At 37.7% G+C, this 16,522-nt stretch overlaps 1 pseudogene; it reads right to left on the minus strand.

Moving 5' to 3' along the window:
- Positions 1-1,289: 1,289 nt before the first annotated feature.
- Positions 1,290-1,831, minus strand: LOC122479429 (annotated as a pseudogene).
- Between the last annotated feature and the right edge of the window lie 14,691 nt (positions 1,832-16,522).

The raw sequence follows: 16,522 nt of genomic DNA on the forward strand, positions 1-16,522 counted from the left end.
GTTATCCCCATGAATACTAAATGAATTCATTATGATATGTGCTATTACAGTGAATAGCAAATGAATTCATAACGATGGGCTCCATAAAAATATTCCTAATGGGGAAGTTATGCATTATCAAGCTGGTTTCTAGAGTAACTGAGGCTTACATTTAAATGGGGGACATAAATAATACCAGGCACAACATTGGTTAGTTGGAGTTATCTGAGTAGGTTCTACAGAACCAAAAACACAGTTCATGTCTTGGTGATGTGTCCATAGCCTCACATGACTCTCAGTTTTTGGTTTCTGTCCTTTATTACTGGTGGCTGATGCCTAATTTTGTCTTGGATTCAAAGAGAAGGATGCGATTATATGCAGCTGGTCAACAGTAAACCTAAGTTTTGTGATGACACAGATCAGGTGAGAAAGTCTTGCAGGGTTTTCAACCTTTCCTGCCCAGAGGCTATATGAAGGAATGGCTGCCACACTTGACCAATCTGCAGCTCAGTTGCTGGCCATAAACTCCAGTGAACCCCCTCATCTGCCCACTTTTTCTCAGCAGAAGAATAAAATAAATTTTAGAATTAATGGCATGAATGGTGTACCCTTGAAGTAATATTTGAATTTTATTGACCATCGTAAATAGATTATGAAGTCATAGCAGCAACAAAAGCACAGATGGTGTCTTATTATAAACCTGCAAACTACGAGCGATGAGCCTGAAGACCACTCAGAGGGCACTTGTGGGCCATCAGTGGTCTAGAAATCACACTACGATAGCCTCTCATCTAAAGGTATAATTAATTTCTTAGGAAAAAAATGACACAGCTTCTTGGTTCATAATAAAATTAAAATACTTCCAGGGCTTAATTTTCAAGAACCAGCAGTTTTACATGTCACCCTAATTTATGATTACATTTGAGCTTATGAGAGTAAAAATTTAGCAAGAAGTGTAAAAAGTAGAAGAAATAGAAAGTAGAACTTTTCTAATGTAAGCAGTTTAACAATTCAATTAAGTAACATTACTTGCAGCCTACAGTGTGCAAAGCATTGTGTGAGGTACATAAATAAGACATTGTTGGTCTTCAAGAAAGTTTCCATATAGTCCATCATGTACACATTTTGGGGCACGGAGATAAACATTTTAATCTAATGCTAGCACAGAGTACTGTACGAGGAGCACTCCCAGCTCCAAGAGTTCCCCTCCAGATTATAAGGAAATTCTTAAAAATAGCTGGATTTGCTAGTGCCTGGGCCCCCTGCCCATGCAAGGGAGAGGAAATGGAGTGAGCACAGCACGTGTGTTCTCAGAAATCGATACAATTCTGAGCATAGCTCTTGTAATCCACCAGCTCCTCAGGTTGAAACTACAAGCCAATCTCCTTCTCTTCACTCTCCACAGAATCACTGCCTTGGATAATGTTTCTGCCAACTTGGATGCAGATGTCCCCATGGATGGTCCCAGGCTTGGAGTCCTCAGGGGTGGTCTCCCTGAAGCTCACTGGACCTGTCTTCACCACTTCCAGAGCATGGCAACCACAGGTCCTGATTGCACGTACTTCACCAGGCTGGCAAAGAGTGGATGATCTTTCAGATCAATGTATTGTTCCTTGAGAAGGTCTTGAATTAATTTCAGAAGTCTGAATTAATTTCATAGCAATGAAGCGGGATCCCTTTTGCTCAAAACACTTGATGACCTCTCTCCCACGAGGCTGCACTGGACCCCATCAGGCTTGATGGCAATGAAGGTGTGTTCACTGTTGGCTATGGTGCTGGGGATAGAAAGCCCTCCATCTGCTTGGGTTGCAACTCCATCTGGGGCCACCCCATCAGGTACATATTGAAGCATGATACAAGTTAGACTAGGATAAGACTTAGAACCAACACACATTCATTATGGAACATGAATAGTAGCAAAATGACAGCAAACATTTCTATAGAACTTGTTAGGTGCCATGAACTTTTCTAAGCACTTCACATAAATTAACCCATTAGACCTCGTAACAAGCCTGTGATGTAGGCACTATTGTTATCCCCAATTTAAATGTGAGGAAACTGAGCCACAGATGGTTAAGTAACTCAGAGATACCTAACTGACCAAGACCTTTTCTTGCTTTCCTTGCATGATAGAGGGTTGTTGCTGAGAAGCAATTGCCCCCTGTGGAGAATTTAGAGGTCGTAGTAGAGCATGGAGCCACAAGATGGAACATGGATTCCTGATACCATGAGAAAGATCAGACTTTACAAAAAAAAGAGGGTGGTGTCAAATGCAGAGAGATATAAAATAGAACAATTGGTGAGAAAAACACAAAAAGATACTTGATAATTAGAACACCAATGGTATTTTTAAGTAAGTGGTTCGTTGAAGCAGTAACACATGGAAGTGTTTTCCAAATTATACCCAATTAAAGAAAGAATAGGACACCAAAAGCCTGCTCTGCTCCTCTGAGGAGTTTGGCGTTGATGGCCTGGTGAGTGAGGGTAAGATTAATTGTAGGGTATATTTTAAAAGGAGAGCATGACAAAATAAGCATGGAGTAAGGTGAAGACTGATTGTTGGAGAGGAAAAGTCAATGGAGACAGACTGAAGATGCAATCACCTTTATATGATATACTTTGTACACTGTTAGCAGCATAGGAGATTGGTCAAAAATGCAGCTTTTTTGTTAGCTATAGTGATTGGACACCACTGTGTGAGGAAACATGGCCTCATAGTGATCTCCACTCTCTACTTTTTATTTAATTTTCTTGTAATTAATTAGTTTTTATTTATTTCGTTCAATTTATGTATTTAATTCTTTAAGTATCTTCGCTCTTCATTGAAAGTCCAGGGGAAAATGCCAAGAATTTCATCAGGAGACTCTGAAGTGACATTGAAATGGGCCAAACATTGAAAAATTTAAAAACTTTCTCTTGGCCTCCCTGAAGGGACTCTCTGGGTTCACTTCCTTCTGTGTCCTGGTCGTGAGTTCGTTTCCTTCCCTCTTTGGATCACAATCACAAATGAAGTAGATCCATTGGTTAATGAAGAGCTTGAGCTAATTGTTCAATCTTTGACCCATTTCAATATCACTTCAGGGTCTCCCGATGAAATTTTTGGCAATCTTTTAGGGTCTGTGCCTTCAGTGTAGAAAGTATTAAAACACACACACACACACACATGCACATGCACACACACTCCTCCAGTCAATATAATACACAAAAGTCACAGTTTTGAGCAATTTCCCTTATTACCTATATATATAATATATATTATGGTTCAAGTAACTTTGGTTATCTCAACTTTATTAAAACAATGGCATTAGTGCTTGACTTGCTTGTTATTGGCACAGTACACTTTCAGAAATGAGAGTACTTCTCACATAGCACCAGCAAAATGTTAAATGAATTAGATGTAATTAAACATGAGTTTCAACCCACATCATCTCATTCATGTGAAACAGGTATTATTATGGTATTTTACAGTTGAAGAAACATGTTAAGTGACTTACCTAAGGTCACATGGCATGGAGAGGAAAACAAGGTCTTTAATGGACTCCAGATGTCTGACTAGGGCTTCCCCTGCCTTATATTTGTTTCATTTGTACTTGAAAATTTGAAAGTAGAAGGCAAGTATAAACTTAAACTCCACTATGCTGTTCAAAAATAATGTTTTTCAGGGGCGTCTGGGTGGCTCAGTCTGTTAAGCATCTGACTTTGGCTCAGGTCATGATCTCACAGCTCATGAGTTCGAGCCCTGCATCAGGCTCTGTGCTGACAGCTCAGAGCCTGGAGCCTGCTTTGTATTCTGTATCTCCCTCTCTCTCTCCCCCTCCTTGGCTCACTCTCTGTCTTTCTCTGTCTCTCAAAAGTAAATAAATGTTAAAAAAATTTTTAAATAAAAAAATAATAACGTTTTTTAGTGTAATGACTCCTAAAAACTGTTCACAATCTTGTAATGTGGCTTATGCCTCAGCAGAAATAGCTCTTGGCACTTTGAAGATGGGACCATTTTATACAGCCTAAAAATGCCCTGAAATAAGGCTACTTAGTAGCAACTTTATTGATAACTTCTTGAATATAAAATACAAACAGAGTCTAAATGGGAAGGAATAATTTTCTGGGGGGGAGAATGGTATTATTAGCATCCTTAGAGTCAACATGTACTTAGCATGGAAAAGCAATGTTCCTGAAGAAAAACAATGTGGATTTATTGATATTGGTCTCTAGAACCCACTGGAGGTAATTGATAATCAATTGCTTAACTGTCCTCAATATCTTTTCTATATCTACCATAACAACCATAATAATAGCACAAATGAAATAATGCAATCATGTATTCCTTCAAGCAACTGTTTTTAAGTAATTATTTGGTGCCAGGTCCTGGGATTAGCATTTTGGATACAAAGGTGAATGGAGTGCTTAATCTATTCCCTTGGCGCTCTTGTTCTCTAGTGTGTGTATTTTGGGTACTTATTTATATGTACATATGTATGTGGTATAATACACAGGAACTTTAAAATGCATTGTAAAAGAAATCATATTAAAGATAACCTGGCATCATGCTCCAAACTAACAGTTGTCCCACATGACTCCAATTCTAAACTTTTCCAGGGTGGGGTGTCTGGGTGGCACAGTCGGTTAAGCATCAGACTTTGGCTCCAGAGCCTGGAGCCTGCTTTGGACTATGTGTCTCCCTCTCTCTCTACCCCTCCCCGACTCGTGTTCTGTTTTTTTTTTTTCTCTCTCTCTCTCTCAAGAATAAATAAACATTAAAAAAAATTAAACTTTTCTAGGGAAGAAGCAACCTTATGTAGCACTTTTCTTACCACCCTTCCACCTCTCTTCCCCACCAGCTGGTTCAGTGCCTTGGGCCTAGTGAGTGGCCAAAAATTACTAATTCAATGATTTCTTGGTTGGCTTATGGTGATCTTTATTTTTGAAGATACATATGTAGCATTTTTCTGGATGGCAATAACGATTTTTAATGATTGGTTAGCTTTTTTCTTTCTTCAAACATTGATGAATGCAACTAGATGTCCTGGGTAGTTTGTGGATAGTTGTCATTGAGTCAATTTACACATAAACAAGGTCTTGATTTTCCAGGATTGCTAAAGATGATTTGGTGTGCTGTCAAAATTATTTCCTAAGGTCAGTAAATCAGGCAGTGTCAACATAATACCAGCACCAGTAAGTGATCTAACTTTTAAATCCACAGGGTGCTTTACGTTTGCCCATCCAAAGAAGGAGAAAAAGCTTGAAGAACCCCAAACTTGCTTGGGCCTCGATGGCAAATCACTCAGTCACTTGTCTTACCTCTCTAGGAAGCTCTGGCTGAAAAACAAATCAAGCATATCTAACGCTGATAAAGCTTCAAATGCAAAACAAAGCCCAGAACCTGATAAATCCCTTTGCTTAAAAACAAAACTGAAGGAAGTTAAGTGACTTTAAGAGAAAAGCTTTTGTTTAGCAGCCACGGATATGCCGTGTAGTCTTTTGGGAGATTGGGGATGAGAATTTAGCTTGCATAAATGATCCTACTGTTTTAATGAATGATTATGAAATGACCAGAAAAAAGCATATTGTTGTTTCATTTCGATCAGGGATTAAGGTAATACAGTGGAACAAGTTTGATAATTAAACAGCTCCAAGAAAACTGATGTTTACTTAAAGAAATTTAAAACTAAGCCATTCTTTGCATCATATAATCTAGGAAACATTTTTTTGTTTGTTTATTGTCATGAAAGCCACTTTGTTCTTAATCAGCTAGGGCTCACTCTTTCCTGAGAGGTTGAAATTACGTGCCCCAAAGTTGATGACGTCCATTGCAATGCAATAAAATTGTCTTGAAGAGGTTAAGGTCCTTTCATAAGTAATTAGATTTTGAATTAGCTCTCCTTTGGAGGATACTCTATGGTAAATTTCACCATATTTGGTGTTCGTGTGTGTGTGTGTGTGTGTGTGTGTGTCCATCCTTCCTGAAATATTTAGCGCTGTGGACCCCTCCTTACTTTTTTAAATACTGTCTACTTACTGTTGGATGCCATGATAGCTAACTCTCTGGATATTTTCCCCATCCTTTTACTTCTTAGTCTCATTTCTGAGGGGTTTTCTCCTTCACCCCATCCTTTTAAAATGAATCCTTCTCAGCTTTCTGCCCAGGTTCCTTCTGTATCACGCTCCACCTGCTTCTTGAGTGATCTGGGTAATGACTCCAGATCTTCTGTTCAAATCCTTCTCTTAAGCTCTCTTTAACTGCCTTTATGGACTTCTCTACTTTGCTATTTCCCAGACACCTAAATTTCAGTGTGTTAAAAACTAAAGTTGTTATTTCCTCTTCACACTTGTCTACTTTTCTTTGTTCACTATTATTGTTAAATACTAGCTTCCCAAATATCATCAGCCTAGCACAACTTGTTGAGATAATATTTAGTTTATTATGTTAAATTAATTAAACAAGAAGGTCATTAGACTGAAGTGGCTTTAATGACTTAGTAACCTATGTAAGCAAACCAGAAACTTGAACTTGTAAGTGCCTCAAGGTCAAGAAATCAAGACGTAAGGACAACCAATCACAAACAGCCAACTAGGCTTTCCCAAATAATGCAAGGACTTAAGGTGTAGCCTATCACATAATTTCCTTGCTTTGTTTCTACCCCTTCTCTATAAAGTCTTGCCCTTACCTCCTGTTGGTGGAGTATTTCTAGTCACTAATCACTTCTGGTTTGATCGCCATCTGATTTGAATCGATTTTTGCTCAAATAAACTTAAAAATTTTAATATGATTCCATTTATCTTTATTACTTCTTTACTAGGGTAAGAGAGAACATACCTTCTCAGTAGAACTTTGATAGTGTCCAGGGATGGACACAGGGACGGAAAGCCAGGTTTGAATTTATTTAGAGTTGAAACTTTTGTTTAAGATGTGCTTCAATGTGGGGACTTGATAGGATTAAGTAAGGATCCCCATGCAACCATTCAGGATTGGTGGAAATAGCAAGGTGAGAATTTTTTGAAGGAAGGAATTGAAAGACTCTTAAGGCACAAACTCCTGATGCTTTCTAAGGAAAATTTGGTATGTGTTTCCAGAAGTTTCTATAATGAAAAATCAAGCTATTTGCCTGAGGTAGAGTCTTCAGGAAGGGTAAAGTTTTACTAATGAAGAAAATAGAAGAGTAAGTCAACAATAAATTACACGTGTGTGCAAGGAATGGGTAGTTTCCATCCTCAGTATCCAATCTGTGTACAGAGGTGGGTGGGCTGGTTCTCATTATACACAAACCTGTTTTGGACAACTGGGCAGCTGATGGCAATGAGAACATACAGCTGCTTCACATATTCATATAGATCTCTCTCACACTTTCTCTGAAAAATCTATTCACAAATGATCATTGCTAATAAAAATTCCTTTTAATACATATTTAATTTGATAGCTTGCACATCTAAGAGAATGAGTTTTAGCCCCATTCGTGATCACTCTGGATAGTTCTTTAGTCCCCAGTATATATCAGGTACATAACTCTGTTATACTGCCCATGACACCAGGGCACTTTGTAACCTAATTTTGCATGTATGCTTTCCCGATTCATTGAAAAACCTTTGAAGGCAGTTTCCTAGAGCAATACCTGAAGAAACAGATAATAGGAGTTCAGTAAATACATGTTAAAAGAATCCAGTTTGGTGGTTGTGTGGTTATTCTTCAAACGAGATCTTTTTTTTTTTTTTGGTAAAAAACATGGGGAGTGAGCTGTTTCATTAATATTAGTTGCTTATGTGTTTCAAAGTCATGAACTCCTCATGTCATATTATGGAATTCTAATTTAGATAACTGTCTGAAGGCCTGAAGACATTGTAACATATGGTGAAGCATGTAAGGCTTTGTGTCAGCCTGGTTTGGGACCCTCAATAACGACGGGATTTTGAGACAGTGTTTCGGATTTCTAGGCCTCCTTTTTCCTCTGTAATATGCCAAGACAGTTACATCTAACGGTATTTGGTTCCTGGGACTGCCATTACAAACTGAGTGCGTTAAAATAACAAATTTATTATCTCATGGTTTGGGGAGCCAGAAGTATGAAATGCTCCTTCCAAAACCTGTGGGTCTCCAGTATGACCTCATTTTAAATTAACTAATCACATCTGCAATGACCCTATTTCCAAATAAATTCACATGCTGAGTCACTGGAGGTCAGGACTTTAATATATCTCTTTGGGGGGAACAATTTCAATCCATAACACTGATGTATGGAATTCTTCTTTGAACTGGAATGAGAAAGCAGTTGGTTGGCATCTGAGAGGTGCCACAAAATTAGATTCTTTTCCTTCCTCCCTTCGTGCTGGGTTATAATTACAATGACTGTTCGTGACTGATTTTCATCTGTCCCGATGCCCTTATGCTTGTCAGAAAATGTGCACCACATCTGGGGAAAGTTGGGTCATCATGGTGATTCCTGTTGATCCTCATCCTCATGCTGCTTTCTGAGGACATGGGCCAATTCATGTTATTTGGTGTTTTTGTTTAAAGAATCATTTACTTGCCTTCATTCAGTGTTCATCCATTGTTGGCTTCTTTCTTGTCATTTTGTTCGGTCTTGCTGCTGTTCCCTTCCACACCACAATATGCTTTTGTGCAGGAATTCAGCTCACTCCAGGGAGAGGGTTGGTGCACGCCCCTCCCCCCTACCCTGACCAGGGGACCCTTCCAGCACCAGCTCTCATAGGAGAGGCAAGATGGCTCTGGGAGATGCAAACTGTCCTAAGTCATGGCTGCTCATAGAAGGGCGGTTGGTTTTAAATTGTAATACTTTACTTTTGGCTATGCTTACCTCCTGCCAGATTTCTAATTCTCTTAACATTTAAGATTGCCAAATCAGGCCATCTGTAAACATGAAAAGTTGTAAAACTGGGGTCTGTCACCAAAACGATAGTTTTAATATTTTGAGTAGAAGAAAGGTTGATTTTCCCAGCCCTGAAAGTCCTGGACTGTATAGTTTGGAGTGGGTATAGTATCTCCATTCTTCACCCTCAGCACTTCCTAGGGACTTCTGGGTGTGGGTGGAATTTGGTTTGATGAGCATCTTTTAAAATTTTCCCTTTTTTTTCTGTCAGGAATGTGCCTTGGCAACCGTTGTGGAGAAGCCCAGCACAGCCTTTCATGAGCCAGAAAGGTTAAAACTGGGCCGACAGGACAACCCCAGTCTCTGCTGTTGGTGAGTTATTCTGTTTATTCTACATATGTTTCCTTTTAATTAAAATGTCATTTTTAATTAAAAATGAAATGTCAGGAAGGAAAAAAATTGGCAAAGTCTGGACTATTGCAATGAATGCAAGTGGAAAAAGTCGGTAGAGAGAAAAAAACTTTGAAAGGATGAGAACAGTATCTTATTCACCATTTTGGTAGGAAAAAGAATCCAGAAGAGGTTTGGAGAGGTTAGAATGCCCTTTGTTGTTCATGGCACATGTGCACATCTTCTTTATAGCATGTTCCCATAATTAAAAAATATATATTTGATGTGTGGGCACATGCTTTAAGTTAATGAGTGATGCTGATAGGTGCCACATTTTTCATGAGTGACAGAGCCACTAATGAGATGTAGCACTGACTGCAGAGGGCACCAATAAATTGTGTAAAACACCCCTGCTGGCCGTTTATTTAATTTATTTTACAGAAGTGTAATGCCTTATAGTTTAATATGGAGCTTTTATTTTGTTATAAAGACCCAAGTCTACGATGGGCTTTTCAAGAATTATGCACCATTTATGCCTCCTATTTCAGCATTGCCCTGATAGAGAATGTTCCACATTATGATTAAATCCTCAAAGGGATGCTTCCATAGGCAAGTAAATTCCATAAAAACAACTGCACTGGAGTATACATCCCCTTTACTGGTGAGCAAGAGCTGACAAGTGGCTTAGGAAGGTGGTGGGCATGTGGAAATATGCTGTGGAGGAATGATAAGCATAGTGCTGGTACTGAAAAGGGAGAGACCAAGGGGAGCCAGTCTCTCCCCAGCAGGCAGTACCTCAATTTGACCTTTCATCACTTTTTTTTTGGATGCCTTGTTTGTTCTTTTGATAGGGCTCAGAAACTTCCCCTCCTTCTCCATATTTTTCCACTTTGCCTTTGTTTTCTTCCTTCTGTGGTGCCATGCTTTTCCCTGACTTAGGTCTTTGCATATCCCCTTCCACCCTGCCTGAAATATAACTTTCCCTCTATACTGTCCCCTAATTCCCCACCTGGCTACTCTTTCTCATCCTTTGGATCTCAGTTTATAAAATCAATTCTCAGGGGGCTCCTGGGTGGCTCAGTTGATTAACCATCTGACTCTTGATTCCAGCTCAGATCACGATCTCATGGTTTGTGAGTTCAAGCCCTGCATTGGGCTCTGCTCTGGCAGTGCAGAGCCTGCTTGGGACTCTCTCTGCCCCTCCTCTGCTCATGTTCACTCTGTCTAAACAAACAAACTAACAAACAAAAAAACAAACTTAAAAAAAATAAAGTCAATTCTCAATATCAACCCAATCAATCCTGTAACCATTTTCTGCTACTGTTAACAGGTTCTGAGATCACCCTTGACCCCAACTGTTATGTTCTTCCCTAACACCCTGGACTTCTTTGTAGCACTTATAGAAACAATAATTAAATGTTTCACTGCCAACTTAACAGCTTACATTTTCTAGAGTGTAAGCTCCAGGTGGGCAGGAACTGTGCCTACCCTGTTTGAGGCTATGTCTCCAGCACCTGGCACAGTGTCCAGCACATAGTAAATGTTAGACAAATATTTGTGGCCAAATGAAGTTTACTCTCAGTAGAGTAAGACTCTGTAAGTATTTGGTTAGTACGGTGTGCTAAGGAGCAAGTTAAAAGTAGTACAGGTTTATATAGATTATGAAAGGGCTTTACAAACAGTCGAGCTGCTTAGCTTGAGCTCTGTCTCTAGTTCTGCCGTGATCTAGGGAAATTAAGACCGCTTCGAGTTTGATTCTCTAATGGAACAGAAAAAAAAATTCAATTTATGGAGTCATAATTCAGTAAACCTACGCTGATATCCTACTGTGTGCCAGGCAGTGTGCGTGCCGTCTGCCATCCCTACATTTTAGGAGCTCTCAATTTAATGAAATTTGTTGAGCAAATGAGGCTAAAAGCACATCTTTATGTTGGCTGTCTTTTTTATCCCCCTCCTACCTCCCCCAAGACAATGTGATCTAGAGGAAAAGGAAAGTCCGGTGTTTGTCGAATTCTTAACTGGGTTTGTAAGGAAATATGCTTGTTTGTATTTATAAAACTAAACCTGATGGGCATTGAAATGCTGTTCCTTGTTTACTATTAGCTGATTAACTAGTATGAAATGACTACTTCTGTTTAAAAACAAATAAAATGGTGGAAATAGTATTAGGTTTATATTAATTTCCCTGTCTGGTCCTCAATTTTATTAATATAAGTAATAAAAGTAAAGACATCTCCTATCCATTTCGCTGGCTGTTTTTTGACAGTTATCTTTGAAAAATTATTGAAAAGGTTTCCCCAATTTTTCTTTATCACCATGATAGTCAAGAAGTTCTGCCTTGTGTCCAATTGAAATCTCTCCTGCTATATTAAACCAATTTCTGCTTGTTTGCTTCTCTGTATCCATGGAGAACAACTGATCAGCATCCTTCATATAAAAACCCTTTATATTCTTGGAGACAGTAATTTCCTGTGAAATATTTAGTTGAAAGTTCCATAAACTTTAAGAGAAAAAAAGGGGGACTGTGGTTAGTTTATACTCATGAAAATATTATTGCAAAGCTTTGGACATAAAGATGGTTACATTTACCTTTCTGTGTGACAAATTGACTTTAACCCTGTTTTTAAATAGCATTCTGAATGCCATCATAATACATTTAAATCATGTATTTCCTGTCAAGCGTGGTTAATTATTTTGAAAGTGTGTGCATTATAGCAACTTTTGTTTTTTGGTTTCTCTTAATTTCTTGGTAAATCTTTTCAACTGTATTCTATAATTTAAATTTATAATTGCCCCAATATGAATTATTACTCACTTCGAATTGATTTTGGCAATTTGATTCTAAAACCTTAAAATCTGATTAGGGATAACCAATTAAAAAAATCCATGTGAGATGTAAGAAAAAAAATACCATCTTTTAAGGTTGAGCAATTTGATTTCAGGAGCAATTTGATTTCATTGATTTTTTTTTAAATACCTTATCCCTAGCATTATTTTCAGAAGTTTATACTTGTCCACCGCAGTTTAAGAAATTCAAACATTTATGTAACAATACAGAAAAATTTCACTGAAGCCGCAAACATTTGTATGGTGATCTAGATGGGCAGATGTGTTCTGGGATTGACAGCGCATGTTATTAACTATCTCATAACTTCTTCATTCTTTGCACTACAGGCCCCTTCCCCTTGGAAGTTCTAGGATTGGAAGGGTCTCTATACAAATTAACAAAATGTCCTGCCCAAGTGTTTCCTTGGTTTTGGTGAAAGGCTGCCCTCTTGTGCAGAGATGAGAAGCGACTATTAAAAACCTCATTTACCTTATTAGCTGATGCAATTTCTGTTGGATTCTGAAATGGATGTTAACACTATGCTCGGGATCCACAAAAGTCATCATTTAGAAATACCAAGAATTCACTCTTAACCTTCCTTTGGATTCCTTGTATTTTAGAAAAGGATTATGATTTTCATGGTTCTTTATACAACTCGGACAAAAGATAAGCTCTGCTGTTCATTCCATACAAGAAAATAGCCCACCAATAGGAGAAACCTACAGGGTTTCCCTTTCAGAAAATAAGTTATGTGCTTATTTCTAATTTCAAAACCTTCTGAGCTTTTAATGAACAGAAGCATATAACTAAATGAAAAAGAAGTCAGAGCCACTCTCTTTGGTCTGTTAAAGGTTACGTCTTGACTTTGTCAGCAGTGGGAGAGAAGGAAGTTAGACAGTCCTTCTCAAGATTAGCACTTAAAAGTGAAAAATAGGCACACACGCTCTTCCCTCCTTTTCCTTCTCCTTCTTCTTCTTCTGTCTTACATCCCCAAGTATTTAGTTCCATTGAAAAAGTAGTGTTTCCAAAATGCACATTTGATAAGAAGATAAGACATACAGATTATTACTATCTGAGAATTTAATAATAAATTTTATTTTATGCAAATGTTTCATGTGTTTTTTAAATTTAGAGTTTTAAATAACTTAGCAAATAATCATTGTCACTTGGAAAAGAATCAGTTGACTATCTTTGTGAAAGTTATGAGTGGCTAAGAATCCTGACTAATGTTATCTGGACTAATTACTCTGTCTCTAATCTATAACTCATAAAAGTAGAAGTAAAGTATTGATATGGATAATAGTTTAGAATTCCATGAGGTCTTTAGTCATCAGAAGATGTTTGAACTCCATCTTTCTGAAAGACAAGAATGACTTAAAAGCAAACAAAGCCTCAAAAAAAAAAAAAAAAGAAAACGTACATCCACACTAAAAAAGTACACAAATAGTCACAGCAGTATCATTCATAATCACCACAATAGCAGAAAAGTGGAAACAACCCAATGTTCATCAGTGGACAAAATGTGGTTTATCCATACTATGGAATATTATTCAGCTGTAAAAAGAAACCAAGTACTGATACCTGTTATAACATGGATGAACCTTGAAAACATCATGTTGAGTGAAAGAAGTCAGACACAAAAAGCTGCATAATATATGATTCCAATTCTATAAAATGCTCAGAATAGGCAAATGTTTAAAGATAAAAGTATGTTAGTGGTTTCCTAGGGCTAAGGGTGATGGGGGAGAGGGAGGGGTGGAGGAAAAAGAGAGTGACTGTTAGTGGGTACAATGTTTCCTTGGTGTTGCACAGATTGGTGGACATGTTAAAAATTATTGAATTGTACCTTTTAGATGAATTTTATAGTATTGGAATTATAGCTCAAAAAAGCTGTGATATAAAAAAGGGGAAATTCAAGAAAGTTTAAAAAAAACGAAAAAAACATTGTGTTCTGTAAGAATTTTTTTCTTTATTACAGTGGCTGCTATTCAGCATTCAAGACTCTTCATATGTGTGCAGTTAGTCTCACAGAACCTTCCTTGGTTTTTAAAGATTTTATGTCACTGGTTCAAATCTGCCTTCTTGTTTTATGAGCTTAATTATTACGAATAATATTCCTTCAGACTCTTTTCCCTCTTCCAGGACAAAATGCCTTGGAGGGAATGTAAATATTTTAAGTGTTATTACAATATTTATATGAGCAGAAATGAAGAGCTAAGGGCGTCACTTTGCCCTAATGGATACTAGTACAGGCTTGGAGGTCCCACAGATTAAGATTCAAATCTTAGGAGCTGTAAAGTCTTACACAAGTTTTCTTTGAGTCTCAGTTTCCATAGCTATGAAATGGGGATAGTGGTACCTTCTTCACACAGCTGTTGGCTCATGTTATTTATTAGATGAGCTAACGCATTTTAAACACTTTGCAAAGTGGCTTAATGAATAGTAGATGTTTAAAAAAGGTAGAAATTAATAACAGTAATCGTTCTGGAGGAAGTAATTCTACTTATTTAACTAAGGTGAATGAATAGAAAACAGAGTTAACGGCTTCCTCAAGCTGCTTTAATGTTAATTAGGGAGTTTCTGTGCTGGTCTTTAAAAATAGGAATATTTGCAAAAAGTTCAATATTAGGACACATTTTTTTTTCCTTTAAAAGAAAAGGCAGATGGAAACATATAAGGAATCATCATACCTTTAGGGATAATGGTCAGAGTTATTCTCTTCAGGTCTTATTTTCAAAATGATGGATTTTACTTGTTTTAGGAAAATTTTTCCTGCCTTTTCATCACAATTGCAATCAGCACACGACCTGCTTTTAGCAGCAACAGAAACAGCTGGATCACCCATTCTGATGAGGGATTACTCCTCAGTATTTATAGTAACACCCATTTCACCAAGTGGAGTCCAAAAGAAGGAAAAAACAAACAAGTGACTTTCCTTATAACAGGTAACTGTTTTCTTTTGTATTAAATTTCCTTTCCCATTGCTTTCACCGGCTTCAGATTCTGAAGCTTGTTTCACCACTCAGGGGACATTTGAAAGCAGCCAAACCAATGTAGCCAATAGAAATTTAAGTCTAAAAATATAAAGCTCTGCTTTAAATATCCTGTAGAAGCATTAAGCAAAATATTGGAGGATAAAAGCAAGCATGTAAACACGTCAAAGACCTTGAGATCTGAACAGAGACTATGTTGGAAGTCAGACATGCATAAATATGTCTTTTCTCAGGGATATTAATGAAATGGTTAATTCTGTTGTCATGGCAACAAAGAACAGCTGTGATAAAAAAGCTAAAGGTCTATACATAATGCCCAATACAAGGTCTCTCTAGTTCTAAAGCTGATTTTCTTAGCTACAATAGAAGTGAGGTGTTTTCAATATCATCCTAAGCTTTCACATCAAATCCGTCTAGTTAATCCAATAAATAGACCAGTAGCATAAAAAGGAATATATGTTTGCACATTATAAACCTTATGAAAGAAGTTTACCTGTGCTCAATCTTAAGAGGGGATCTGGAAAGTAAATATACGTTCCTGCAAAAAAAAATAAAAACCCATACTGAGTAGAAATTGTAAAAATAAAATATGTTCAAATGGGATATCAGAGTAATTATCAAACACATTATTACCTAGCCAGTCAGTAGGAATGTATCGTATTGGAGATAACAGTATCACCGTGCACAACCACAGCAATGCAACAACAGAAAATAATTCAATTTTTAAAACTCGCCGGAACATAGTAATATAAGTGAAAGGGCTTGTTTTTCAGGCCCATCAGTGTTGCCTGTATCCAAGTGAGTTCACCACAATTTGCTGAATGTATCATACCAATGAATCCACCCCAGATTGTAGATGGATTTCAGAGTCTGAAAAAGACCCCTATAATATTTTGTCTTTCTTGATAAACCTCTTCTCTCCACCTTCTGGTTCCTGGGAGATGTCCTAGATGACCAAGAATTTCTTGGTCTTCCTTACCCCATCTCCTACTATGTCTCCATGAGAACTATCCTCTTCGCAGCCCTTCATGGTCTTACCTCAGGTACCTGTGGTTTCTCCCCTGAATTGCTGTAATAATTGAATGAGTCTCCAATTTACCCTCCACCCAGATGTCAAAGTGAACTTTCTAAAACACAAATCAAATTGTGTCACTTGTCTGAAAATCGGATATTCTCCCTTTACTTTTGGAGAAATCAAAACTTCTTTCTTTTTTTTTTATTATTTATTATTTTTTTTTTAAGTTTCTTTCTTCAAATTCAAGTTAGTTAACTTACTGTGTAGTATTGGTTTCAGGAGTAGAACCCAGTGATTCATCACTTACATATAACACCCAGTGCTCATCCCAACAAGTGCCCTCCTCTCTGCCAATGACCCGTTTAGCCCATCTCCCCACGCAACACCCCTCCAGCAACCCTCAGTTTATTCTCTGTATTTAAGAGTCTCTTATGGTTTGCCTCCCTCTCTGGTTTTTATCTTATCCTTCCTTCCCTTCCCCTATGTTCATCTGTTAAGT

This window comes from Prionailurus bengalensis, chromosome C1 (genome assembly GCF_016509475.1).
Source record: "Prionailurus bengalensis isolate Pbe53 chromosome C1, Fcat_Pben_1.1_paternal_pri, whole genome shotgun sequence".
Taxonomy (NCBI): Eukaryota; Metazoa; Chordata; class Mammalia; order Carnivora; family Felidae; genus Prionailurus; species Prionailurus bengalensis.